Here is a 14,824-nt window from a genome sequence, read left to right on the forward strand (position 1 = left end):
AAGAAAATATCAATTATTTTATTTTGATAATTAAGAAATTTGATATTAACAAGAAAATAAATAAAACTTACACAAAACTTTAATTTAATAAGAAAATCATTAATTAAAGATAATATCAATAATTTACAAACTGGTAAAGGTAGATGTGTCATTCACTATTTATATTTTTGGAGTTATTACTTTTATATGTAGTAACGATATCTACCAATTATGAGTAGTTTTTGTACCTGTTTATCGAGTAACGAAATTCTTGAATTGCCTTTACAAAAACCTAATGGGTCTCTAAGCCTTATGATTAATTTTTATTGTTCCTCTTTTCTTTGGTTAGATGTTGTCCCTACATGTTAAAACGTAGAACTTAAAGCATCTAAACTCAATAGTCAATGGATGTATTTCAAGTTTAAAAACACTCTGCCTTTTGCCAAACGAAAAAATGATAACAGATGCAGAAACAAAAAGAAAAAACAAAACATTACGTATATCCTATTTGGATAATGAGAGGGAAAGAAAAATATAGGGGCAATATATATCCATCACCCAATATAGCACCGACACAGTCCTGCCAAAAAACTCTAGCCTCTTTTGACAAGTCTTCCATGGCCCAACAAAGGTTTCATAAAGCTTTTACGAATTACACAGTACTGATAATATAATAAATGATATTTCTCAAGCTTGCAACAAATCAGCTTATCCAATGGTCTTCGGTCACACTTGATCAATAAATTAATTCAATTTGTATAAAAAAAGAAACGTGAAATTGTAGCAAACTGACCCAATAAAAAAAATAACAAGAGGAAGAAGAAGGGAAAGAGAGAACGGAGTTTCAAATTTCATTGTATGCACTTTCCAAGAGTTCATTTTAAACCTTTCTTGATATCTAATCCTTTTCTTCTTTTCTATCTCTCTCTCTTTTCTCTGTTTTTCCCCTACAATGAAGAATACAACCAAAACAAGCACTTTTTGCCTTCAAAACCTGTTATTTTTCCTGCTTCCCTGTCTCTTCTTCTTCATCGAATACCTTGCTCTCCCTGTGATCGGTGACTCCCAGCTGACCCCTTACAACCCCATAGAAAACATCACAATTGACTGTGGTTCTTCCACTGATGGCCACGCTCTCGATAACCGTCCTTGGACTGGAGATGGCAATGGAAAATTCTCCCCTATAAAGCAACAAAGCAATAATAATAATAAATCGTCGGTGCTTTTAACAGCACTTGAACAGCCCCCCTCCGTTGATAAGGTCCCGTACTCCACGGCTCGTCTTTCTTACTCAGAATTCACCTATACAATTTCCCTCACTGCTGGCCAAAAGTTCATTCGCTTGTACTTCTATCCAACTTCATATCGAGGCTTTGACGACCCTTCTAATAAAGCTTTCTTCTCCGTTAAAGCAGGTCCTTTTACCCTCCTCAGGAATTTCAGTGCTTTACTTCATGCTCAAGGCCAACCTACTCTTATCAAAGAATTTTGTTTAAACGTCGATGAAGGTGAAAGGTTAAACTTAACCTTCACTCCAAGTCCTGATATCTCTGATTCTTATGCTTTCATCAACGGGATTGAAATTGTTTCCATGCCAACCAATCTATATTACAGACAAGCAAGTGATGAAGGGGTAACTTTTTTAGGTCAGGGAAGCTCGTACCCCCTAGGAAACAACAGTGCCCTTGAGATGGTGCATCGAGTCAACGTTGGTGGGATGCAAATATCCCCTCAAGATGACACTGGCATGTACCGAAACTGGTTAAGCGATGACGATTATTTGGCAATAGCAAAACCAAGTGCTCTTCCTGTCAATAATAGTGTTAATCTTACCTTTAGCAGTATATTATCGTTCTCTGCTCCAAGGGTGGTCTATCTAACTGCCAGGTCCATGGGGAGGAACAAGACTGAGAACGAGAACTACAATCTGACATGGGAGTTTCCTGTTGATTCTGGCTTCAGTTACTTTGTACGGTTGCATTTTTGTGAGTTTCAGATAGAGATAACACAACAAGGTGACAGAGTCTTTGAGATCTTCTTGGCGAATTTAACTGCAGAAACTCAAGCAGATGTTATAGCCTGGAGTGGTGGAAATGGGTTTCCAATATATAAGGATTATGCAGTGGCAATGGGAAAAAAAGGCAATCAAAAGCAACAAAATCTATCTATTGCTTTGCATCCTTCTCCGGCATGGAGGACTCTTTATTCTGATGCAATCTTGAATGGGCTAGAAATCTTCAAATTGAGCAGTGGTTTTGATCTTGCAGGACCTAACCCTGACTCAGTCCTACCAAGTTCACCACCAAGTCAATCAACGCAGTCCAAGAACAACAACAAAACTATATTTGGTATTGTGGGAGGTTTATTAGCCGGATTTGTTGTGCTCTCAGTTCTATTTTTCTTGATTTTCCGGCGAAAGATGAGGGCCAAAGATTCAGGTTCCAGTGAAGGAGTTTCATGGTGGAGCCAATTTTCCACTGCCACCAAATCCACCAAGTCAACCAAGTCTCGTGGCTCATCTCTACCCTCCGATCTTTGTCGCTACTTTTCATTGGTTGAGATCAAAGCAGCTACCAACAACTTCGACAACGTTTTCATTATTGGTGTTGGAGGTTTTGGTAACGTATACAAAGGATTCGTTGATGGTGGCGCTACCCAGGTTGCAATCAAGCGATTGAATCCTGAGTCTCAGCAAGGGGCTCACGAATTCAAGACCGAGATCGAGATGCTCTCCCAGTTACGCCACGTCCATTTGGTCTCTTTGATTGGTTATTGTAACGATGACGGTGAGATGATTCTGGTATATGATTACATGGCTCGTGGGACCCTTCGTGATCATCTCTACAACGCTGGAAATCCTCCTCTTCCATGGAAACAACGGTTAGAGATTTGCATTGGTGCCGCACGTGGCTTGCATTACCTTCATTCAGGTGCAAAACACATAATCATTCATCGAGACGTGAAGACAACAAATATCTTGTTGGACGAGAAGTGGGTGGCTAAGGTTTCAGATTTTGGGTTGTCTAGAGTAGGCCCCACGAGCATGTCCAAGGCCCATGTTAGCACAGTGGTGAAAGGCAGCTTTGGCTACTTGGATCCAGAGTATTATCGTCGTCAACAATTGACAGAAAAATCCGATGTATATTCATTTGGTGTGGTACTATGTGAAATATTATGTGCTAGGCCACCTGTTAGTCGCACGGTCGACAAGGCACAGATGAGCTTAGCAGCATGGGCCCAACAATGCTACTGGAATGGAACTCTATACAAAATCATTGATCCATTTTTGAGGGGTAAGATTGCGCCTGAGTGTTTGAAAAAATTCACCGAAGTGGCAATGAGTTGTTTGCGTGATGAGGGAACCGAAAGGCCATCGATGGGCGATGTCTTGTGGAGCCTAGAGTTCGCACTACAATTGCAGGAAAGTGGCGAGGAAGGGCTTAAGCCTAATCCCGGGGCTGGCATTGAGATAGACATCGATGAAGAGACCCCCTTTAAAAGCAATGCATTGGAAGATGACAGTGGGGAAGTGTTTAGTAGCATCGGTGATCATGTGCTGAATTCCAAGAGCGCTAGTACTTTCAGCTTAACAACAAGTGATGAACAAAGTTTTGCTAGCAAGGATTCTGAAAGACTCTTGTCTAAGGCAGTGTTTTCTCAAATAAAGGATCCGCAAGGGAGATAATAGGTAAGTCAAGGAATCTCTAGAGAACTAATGGTCGTGGTTCAATTGAGAAAGATACAATACTACTTTATGTGAATTCTAGAAAAATTTGTATTGTAGCACATCAGTAATATTAGATTCCAAGGTAGGTTGATGTACCTCATTTATATTTAACGTTTCCGACCAAGTTGTATTATTTTAGAATGGCATTAATTGGCGGTAGTTGGAACTTGGAAGTGCCAAAATAAAATAACAAACTTTGATGGTGTCACTCCCCTAACAGCAACGAATCAATGATCATGTCTTCAATTTCTTCTAACCCTGTGCAAAAACAATGTTACCTGTGGTACAGCCTGTACCACAAGCTAATTAGTTAGGAAGGAAAACCAATATATATACACAAACGATTATGGAATGAAATATAAATGACATATATTTTCCTTGTAAGAGAAATAATCACTCTACAAGTAAATTGATTTTTTCCAATGAAAAAAAATTTCGTTGGAAATTTCTAATGGATTTCTAATAGAATTTCAACAGAAATTTTTTTTTGACATTTTGCAATGGATTTCCAACGGATAAATTCCATTGGAAATCAGTTAGGAAATTTTTTGGCACAAAAAACATTTATTGTCACGACCCGAAACTCCCATCAGGCCCGTGACAACCGTCGCGATGTCCCGATAGGCACTCATTATCCCGAATGCCGATCGAAACCCCGTAAGGCTTAGCATCAGCTTCCGCATCTCCACGATAAACGACAGTTATTAAATCTTACATTTCAAGAAATCTTAAGTTGTTTCCAAATCAAAACAATAAAATATTATTTTTTTGGCTCACAGGGGCATTTTCGTCATTTTTCTTCGAAAATATCGAAACCCGTGAAAAACATGATGTAAAAGCTAAATATGTTCATACATACTTTAAATCAGATAACTTAAGTATAAAATTTCTTTTACAGTGACATGTGAGCCCCCAACTAACCAAGAAGATGTAGGGCTACGAACCCTTACTTTCTAGGATGCAACTTCGAGATTAATTTTTGTCTTAATCAACTATCAACAAACTGTCATGAGTCTAAAAAATGGATAGAAAAATGGATGAGATTACATAATCCCAGTGAGTAAACAAACACCATCTAAACTATTTAAAGGCGAGTAAATGGAGATGAATTAAAATATTCTTTTCCAATATATGTTTCATAACATGAATATTCAGTTTACTCAATTAATCAACATGGCTTATATATCTCACAAAACTTGGCTCCTGCAAAAATCGTTCTCGCGGGTACCTTTGTCAAGGTATCCCACTAAGACTGTCAAGGTTGTTAAAGGTCCCATACCCATAAACATGTTTTCGCATCTGACACACAGCCGTTCCTTGGCGTTGACTGAGTCTCACTCTCACGCGGTGGTCCACGTGAAGTGCACTCAAATCTTTACCTCAGGAGATACTTCATCTAACATCTCCCCCCGGAGATAAATATATAACTGAGCTACCGTGCCTCTCTCATAGGCAGTCCACGGGAACCCCCACCACTGCAGTGACTATGGATTATTTTATCTACCACCTGATTTATAAAATATTTATCCGCATGACATGACAATTTATCGCAATCTAGCCTTTCAAGGCTGAATACATAGTATATATAATTTTTGATACAAATACCAACTTTGTCATTCATGCTCACATATTGCTATAAGCCATATAATTTAAAACACAATTTATAACACAAGTAGACAGTCTCCAATTACTCTATTTTCAAAATCAGTATTCAATTTTTCAGAAAATTTATAAAATTATTTTATAAAATCATAATTTCTCTTAAAACGTAGCAATTTACCATTTAAACCCATTTTCTATAAAATCACACAATTGTATAAAACTACTCCAGATAATTAAGACGATAATAGGTTTACTCACAGTTCTAGGAGTCGATGTACTCCTAATCCCAGTCTTCAAACACAATCTTTGTACTTTTACCAGTGTAATTTGCTCACCACCTTTTGTCACTTGTTTCCTTGAATTTTCACCAATTTTCCCTTGAATTTCTCCACCTAGGGTTTGTTCTTCCTTGGTTTCTCTTCTCTTTTGGTTTGGCTGACCATTATGGGAGAAATGGACTATTTTTTAAGTTAAATAATAATATATTCTAAGCTTGACACATGGCATGTTTCCATTGGTCCAAATTTTAAATATTTGACTTTTAATTCTTTAATTCTCCACCACACATTTCTCATGTTTATCTATTTCCATGATAAATAAAATCCATTGGTCTTGACAAATGTTAGGATAAAAATTTACCGATTTACCCCCGGGGTGGTAAAATTACCATTTCGCCCTTATACTCCAAATTATACCGAAATTAAAATTTTTCACTTCTAAACTTCAAATCATACTTCAATTACTCAAATCATACTCCAATAAGTCAAATGGGGCCAAGAAATCTTTTCTAAAAATTTTCATTTTGTCTCCAGGTGGCAAATGACCATTTTGACCCCTAGATAGTGAAAATTTCGGTTTGACTCCAAATTGATCCTCGAACTCCGAATTACCATTTTAAGTCATCCCTGAACTGTGAAACTCTTAATTTCACCTTAAAATTCCTATTTGAACTAGTTCGAGGCTTAATCGACTTAATGATACCATTAGGGGCAATATCGTCTTTTAACGATTCCTTAAACTTCTTAAATATGCAAACATTCTATTGAGCATGTAAATGACGTCGTAATTATTTTATAGAACAGGGTTTGACAACACTACCCCCCTTAAAATAAAATTTTGTCCTCAAAATTTTACTTATCAAACTCAAAGAAAAGGTGGGGTATTATCTTTTATTCGATGCTCAACTTCTTCTGTTATCTCCTTTATGGGGAATCTTGAGTTGCTCCTTGTATTTATTTCCAACTCAACTTGAATACTTCACTTATATCTATTATTACTGTCACGACCCGGAACTCCCCATCGGGCCCGTGACAACCGCCGCGAGGCCTCGACAGACATTCTTCACCCCGAATGTCGATTGAAACCCCGCAAGGCTTAGCATCAACTTCCGCATCTCCCCGGTGAGCAACAGTTATTAAATCTCGCATTTCAAAAAAATCTTAAGTCATTTTTAAATAAGTACAATAAAATATTATTTTCTGGCTCACAGGGGTATTTTCGTAATTTTTCGTCAAAAATCTCAAAACTTGCTAAAAATGTAGTAGGTAAGCAGAAAATATATATTTAATGATTTAAAAACAATTAAGTATCTAAAACGTTCATTTGAAAGCAAATTGTTGACAACTAGTACTATTCAAAAATAATAAATAAAATATTCTATTTTCTCATAAAATAAATTTTTATAAAAATATTCGTAAATAATTTTTCGCACATGAAAGTAAAGTAAAAATTGTATGAATAGAAATACAGATAACCAAAATATAAGTTTTGATCTGCAATGACACGTGGGCTCCAATTGACCAAGAGGATGTAAGACTGTGAACTCTTACTTTCTATAATGCAGTTCCGAGCTTAGTTATCGTCTTACTCGACTATCTACAAACTGTCCTGAGCCTGAAAAATGTATAGGAAGAAGGGGTGAGATTTTATAATCCCAGTGAGTAAACAGATACCATCTAAAGCATCTAAAGCCGAGTAAATGGAGACAATTAAAATAAGTCATCATACTGTAATTTCATTACCTTTCAGTTCATTTCAACCAAATAAAATAAATCCATATAAATCGAGTAATCAACTTGGCTTATGAATTTCTTAAAACTTTGGCTCGTGCCAAAACTCATACTCGGTGATACCTTGCGCAGGGCATCCAACCGAGTCCGCCAAGGCTGTTAAAATTTTGTATACACTTAAAATATATTTTTAGTTTGAGAAAAATACAGCCGTTCCTTGGCGTTGGCTGAGTTCCCCTTCACGTGGTGGTTTAGCGTGAAGTGAACCCTAAGCTTTACCCCAGGAGATACCCTACGCGCCTCTCCGTTCGAGGTAATAATATAATGGAGTTTACCGTGCCCCTCTAATAGGCTGGTCCACGGAACTCCCTCTGCAATACATAATTAATATATACTCCACCAATTCAATAAAATTCATTCTAGCATGGCATGGCAATTTATCGCAATCTAGCATCTCAAGGCTGAATACACAATACAAATAATTCTGACACCAAAATTAGTTTAGCCATTCATGCTCATTTAATATCATAAGCCATTCAATTTAAAACCATAATTTACAACACAAGCAGGCAGTCTCCAATTACTCTATTTTCAAAACCAGTATTCGATTTTTCAGAAAATTTATAAAATCATTTTATAAAATCACAATTTCTCCTAAAACATAGCAATTTACCATTTAAACCCATTTTCCATAAAATCACACAATTGTATAAACCTAATCTAGATAATTAAGACGATAATAAGTTTACTCACAATATTAGGAGTAGAAATACTCCTATCTTCCGCCCTTAGGTGCAGTCTCTTACCCGAAACAATTGACTCACCACCTATCCATAATCCATGATACAAAATTCAATAAATTGTGTCAATTTATCATAAATTATTTCAGGCTCTTATCCATGCGTATGCACTAGATAGGATTTGAAATGTCTAGACAATCGCTTAATTGCGGTGTCTGACCTAACTCGCCTATACACGGTGTAAAGTCCTAAAATCCCCAATTCGACTCCAATTCCATCCATTTCAGTTTCAATTATCCAATTATATCCACAATACCTCAATGACTGTGAATTTGGTCCAATTTATCAGTCCGGATTATAAATTACGCTTTTACCCCGAGTGGGTAAAATTTTCAATTTATTGCACAGAAAATTTTCATTTAATTTCCAACCTCATAATTCATCATTTTTCCACCCAATTCTCTTAAAATAAAGTCAACCTCATCCTCACATACCATTGGCTAGATTCGGCCTAGGAAAATTCATGGAGAAGATAAATATTTTTCTTATTGTTTTACTCATAAACATGCTACACTAACACTAAACACTAACATAGCTCAAAATCAAATTTATCTAACAACTTTCTCTCTCTAAACCCATATGACCAGAATTGAAATCATCCTCAAATCACATGATTCAACCATGGAAAATGATGGGAAATGCATGGGAAAGGTAAAGCACAAGACAAATTTAAGAAATGTTACCTTTTTTTTCTTGATTTTTGAATTTCCACTTATTTTCCCTTTAAATTTCTTGGCTAGGGTTTTATTTTCTCCTTTCTCTCTCTTGTTTCTTGCTTGGCCGAATGTTGAAGAAGAAGAATGGGTGGGCTGATTTTTTTTATACTTTTTTAATTAGTTTAATGAAATAATATTATTTTATTTATATTTTGAATATTTTATTAATTCATTTTTTTTCTAGCCATCCACTTGTCCTAATTTTTCCACCATGCATTCCCTTTGACTTATCCAAGTCTTAAGTGAAATTTTCAGATTTTTCCAAAGTTTTGGTGGAGCAAATTCTTCAAAATTACACTTTTGCCCCCGAACTTTTCAAAAATTACATTTTTGCCCCAAAAATTGAAAATTTGCCATAATGCATAATTTGCACTCCTCATACTCATTTCACACTCCAAATAATTAAATTTGATCAAAATCCTTTCAAAAATTAAATTTTCGATTCCAGATGGCAAAATTACCATTTTACCCTTTTACTCCAAATTATACTGAAATTAAAATTTTTCACTTCTAAACTTCAAATCTTACTCCAATAAGTCAAATGGGGCCAAAAATCTTTTCTAAAAATTTCCATTTTGTCCCCAGGTGGCAAATGACCATTTTACCCCTAGATAACGAAAATTTTGGTTTGACTCCAAATTCATCTTTGAACTCCGAATCACCATATTAAACCATTCTGGGACTTTAAAATTCTTAATTTCATCGTAAATTCTCTATTTGATTTAGTTCGAGGTTTAACTCAACTTTGTTGTACCTTTAGATACAATACCGACTTTTGTAAATTTTTTTTTTCGGGACTCTTTTAGCATGCAAACATGCTATCCATCACATGTATGTCATGACAAATATTTTTATAGAGTCGGGCTTGTCATCTTCTCCCCCACTTGGATCAACCATATGATCTTTGTTCATGACTGATTTCGACATCCGACTAAATATTAATATTTTAAAAATTTTATCTTGTCTCCTTGGTACCTGAAATACCTTATTATGTCTCACTTGACTTCCGAATCGCCTTTTATCTCACCAATTCTCTTTCGATAAAATTATTATTATTTTATTATTATTTTCTCACTTGCGAAATATTTTATCCTAAACTACTCCTTTCGTCTTTTATCACTTCTAAACATTTTAATTGACCTCAATTTGCATTCAATCAATTTTATTTATCACCATATCAAAGTATGAGGTATTTCAATTACCCTTTAGAATTTGATCAGCAATAATCCTCTCAATCATGAATCTTTATGTCATTTAGGATTATACTAAGTGGTTTCTCAAGATAAAAAGTCTACGTAGCCTCCTGTCTATTATCGGTGCTGCAGTCACTGACTATAAATAAGACTCTACATCAACTCCACTATTCCGCTGTTTACCACAAGAGTTGCTTCATTTAATCACTTTTCATTCAACTGAGTTAATACAAGAATTATAAATCCTCATAGTAATTCTTTATAGTACTCATTTTCTATGCCAGCATCGTAATCCTTTATTCACAAATTCGTTACTTAACATTGATGTCCCTTCTCATTAATCTCTCATCCTCTTTATTTCTTAACATTTGACTTTGATCAATACATTATTGATCTTAATACTCCACAAGGTAATTTATTCCAATGTAGCCGTTGGAATCTACTTAATTAAAACAAATCTTTTACTTTTGGAGTTACTACCTTAGTCGTTCTCAACGGCTTGACTCCTTTTTGAGTCTATACCATAATTAGCAAAGTAAATTTTCTATCACAGATGCACGATCGGGATACTGACCCTAACATATTTATATTATCTATGCGATATACCACAATTATCTTTTAGGGCATATTTCACTACCAATATTCACATATCTTTACCATGATAATTTCTCGAATAAATTAAAACTTGTGGGGGAAAACATACTTTACAATTTATATCTCCCTCTATAAGCATCTCCAAAAAATCCTCATGTCCTATGTCCCACCTTAAGACAGTCTTCCCATATGGTTCAATAGATCACAACTTCATAACACGCCTAATGATTCATTATTTATAGTATCCCACTATTCTCATAGTCGTAACTGATTATATTTCTCATCTTAGAATTTTACGGTATCACCTTCTAATTCCCTCCATACTCAAATTTATAATCCTTGACTTAACCCCGTTAACTGGTGATCAATTCATAGTACTGCAAGGTTTAATCGTTATTAAATCTAATAATTGCTTGAACCATTAATGGCTTCCTATTTCAACCTTCAATACTTATTTAAAATAATCGATATTGCCACTAAGATAATTATTCATCCTCAATACTTATATTACTAATCTACCTTTGTCATACTAAAAGATTTTTATACTCCTTCTTATACTACATCTGCCTAGGATTATAGTATTACAAGCTTCAACAAGGCACTAAACATCTTTAGGATCATTATCATCTTGATCCTTTTTCGAGTCCGTTTCAAGTTTTTCCTTTTTCTTCTCTTGCCATTTACTTACATTGCTCCCACAACCTGGGGAAAAATGTCTAACGATAATTACTTAATTTCTTATACACCTTAAAAAAAAATAAGATTCTATATGCAGACTCATGCATTCTATTTGACTTAACTTAACTTAATCCGGGGCCACGCAGTGTCAGTGTGGATTTCTTAAAACAACTTTAAAACCAAAAACTTTAAAATCCAATGCTTTAAAATCAAAATATTTTATCTTTAAACCATGCTTTAATACCAATCTAATTGTCACGACCCAGAACTCCCATCGGGCCCGTGACAACAGCCGTGACGTCCCGATAGGCACTCATTACCCTAAATGCCGATCAAAACCCTGCAAGGCTTAGCATCAGCTTCTGCATCTCCACGGTGAGCGATGGTTATTAAATCTTGCATTTCAAAAAATCTTAAGTTGTTTCTAAATCAAAACAATAAAATATTATTTTTTGGCTCATAGGGGCATTTTCGTCATTTTCTTCAAAAATACCGAAACCCACCAAAAACATGGTGTAAAAGCTAAATATGTTCATACATACTTTAAATCAGATAACTGAAGTATAAAATTTCTTTTACAGTGACATTGGGCCCCCAACTAACTAAGAAGGTGTAGGGCTACAAACCCTTACTTTCTAGGATGCAATTCCTAGATTAATTCTCGTCTTAACCAACTATCAACAAACTGTCCTGAGCCTGAAAAATGGATAGGAAGAGGGGTGAGATTACATAATCCCAGTGAGTAAACAAACACCATTTAAACTATCTAAAGTCAAGTAAATGGAGACGAATTAAAATATTCTTTTCAAATATATGTTTCATAACATGAATATTCAGTTTACTCAATTAATCAACATGGCTTATATATCTCACAAAACTTGGCTCCTGCCAAAATCGTTCTCGCGGGTACCTTCATCAAGGTATCCCACTAAGACAGCCAAGGCTGTTAAATGTTCCATACCCATAAACATGTTTTCGCATCTGACACACAGTCGTTCCTTGGCGTTAGCTGAGTCTTACTCTCACGTAGTGGTCCATGTGAAGTGCACTCAAATCTTTACCCTAAGAGATACTTCGTCCCACATCTCCCCCCGGAGGTAAATATATAACTGAGTTACCGTGCCCCTTTCATAGGCAGTCCACGGGAACCCCCACCACTGCAGTGACTATGGATTATTTTATCTACCACCTGATTTATAAAATATTTATCCTCATGACATGGTAATTTATCGTAATCTAGCCTCTCAAGGCTGAATACATAGTATATATAATTTTTTATACAAATACCAACTTTGGCATTCATGCTCACATATTGCTATAAGCCATATAATTTAAAACACAATTTATAACACAAGCAGGCAGTCTCCAATTACTTTATTTTCAAAACCAGTATTCAATTTTTTAGAAAATTTATAAAATCACAATTTCTCCTAAAACGTAGCAATTTACCATTTAAACCCATTTTCTATAAAATCACACAATTGTATAAAACTACTCTAGATAATTAAGACGATAATAGGTTTACTCACAGTTCTAGGAGTCGATGTACTCCTAATCCCAGTCTTCAAGCACAATCTCTGTTTATTTACCAATGTAATTTGCTCACCACCTTTTGTCACTTGTTTCCTTGAATTTTCACCAATTTTCCCTTGAATTTCTCCACCCAGGGTTTGTTCTTCCTTGGTTTCTCTTCTCTTCTGGTTTGGCTAACCATTATGGGAGAAATAGGCTGATTTTTAAGTTAAATAATAATATATTCTAAGCTTGACACATGGCATGTTTTCATTGGTTCAAAATTTAAATATTTGACTTTTAATTCTTTAATTATCCACTGCACATTTCTCATATTTATCTATTTCCATGATGAATAAAATTCCTTGGTCTTGACAAATGTCAAGGTGAAAATTTACCGATTTGTCCCCGAGGTGGCAAAATTACGATTTCGCCCCTATACTCCAAATTATACCGAAATTAAAATTTTTTACTTCTAAACCTCAAATCATACTTCAATTACTCAAATCATACTTCAATAAGTCAAATGGGGTCAAAAAATATTTTCTAAAAATTTTCATTTTGTCGTCAGGTGGTAAATGATCATTTTACCCCTAGATAGTGAAAATTTCGGTTTGACTCCAAATTGATCCTCGAACTCCGAATTATCATTTTGAGTCATCACTGAACTGTGAAACTCTTAATTTCACCTTAAAATTCCTATTTGAACTAGTTCGAGGCTTAATCGACTTAATAATACCATTAGGGGCAATATCGTCTTTTAACAATTTCTCGAACTTTTAAATATGCAAACATTCTATTGAGCATGTAAATGACGTCGTAATTATTTTATAGAACAGGGTTTGACATTTATTGCTACCAGACTATCCAACAGAATTTCAAATGGATTTCTGTTGAAAATTTCCAATGGAAATCCATATGAAATTTCGTTCGAAAGTTTAAGGAGCCAAAAAAATTTAAAGCCCGTTAGATTTTTCAATGGAATTTTTTGTTGAAAAATTCCATCAATATTACTATTTTTAAAATTTTTTATTTAAAATATATTAAGAATTTTCTAAAATTTTATTAATCTTTTATAATAAATATATTAATAAAATTAAATATATACATATTGAATTTTATAATATTAAAAATTTTAATATGTTTTCTTGTAGTTATTATGTTTTAAAAATATTTTAAAAACTTTATTGAATCATAAATTTTAAATTAATTGTTCCAAGGTCACTAATGTTATCAAATTAAAAAGTTTATAAAAATAACCTAATAAAATTTTTAATTTTTTAAAAATAGATGATAAAATTCAATAATATATTAAACAAAAACTAATAATAGTATTAGTAATTATAACCTTTATTAGTAACTTTATTAACTTTATTTATATGATTACATTTTAATAACTTTATTAGTAATTTTTACCTTAGTTTTTACAGCATATATATGTATATAATAAAGTAATACATATAAATATATATTATATAAAATTAACATATTGGTGATTAGTGATGGATAAGGACTGTACATATTAGATTTCGGGTTAATTTTAATTGTCAAACCCTGCTTTGTAAAATAATTATAATGTCATTCACATGCTCGATAGAATGTTTGTATATTTAAGAAGTTCGAAAAATCATTAAAAGACGATATTGCCCTAATGGTACCATTGAGTCGATTAAGCCCCGAACTAGTTCAAATAGGAATTTTAAGTTGAAATTAAGAGTTTCACAGTTCAGGAATGACTCAAAATGGTAATTCGGAGTTCGATGATCAATTCAGAATCAAACTGAAATTTTCACTACTAGGGGCAAAATTGAAATTTTTGCACCCGCAGATAAAATTTGAGATTTTAAGAGAATTTAGATCACATTTGACAAATTAGAGAATGGTATGAGTATAAGGGATGAAAAATATGTCTATGGGTAATTTTTTTAGTTTTTGGGGCAAAAATGTAATTTTTCACTTTACGAGGGCAAAAGTGTAATTTTTAAAAATTTGCTCCACCAAAACTTTGGAAAAG

General features: G+C 34.2%; 1 pseudogene; it reads left to right on the forward strand.

Annotated features, from left to right (window-relative positions):
* Positions 1 to 770: 770 nt before the first annotated feature.
* On the forward strand, positions 771 to 3,923 carry LOC18601700 (receptor-like protein kinase FERONIA pseudogene; annotated as a pseudogene).
* Positions 3,924 to 14,824: the final 10,901 nt, after the last annotated feature.

The sequence above is a fragment of the Theobroma cacao genome, chromosome 4 (genome assembly GCF_053813885.1).
Source record: "Theobroma cacao isolate CCN51 chromosome 4, ASM5381388v1, whole genome shotgun sequence".
In the NCBI taxonomy this organism is placed as follows: Eukaryota; Viridiplantae; Streptophyta; class Magnoliopsida; order Malvales; family Malvaceae; genus Theobroma; species Theobroma cacao.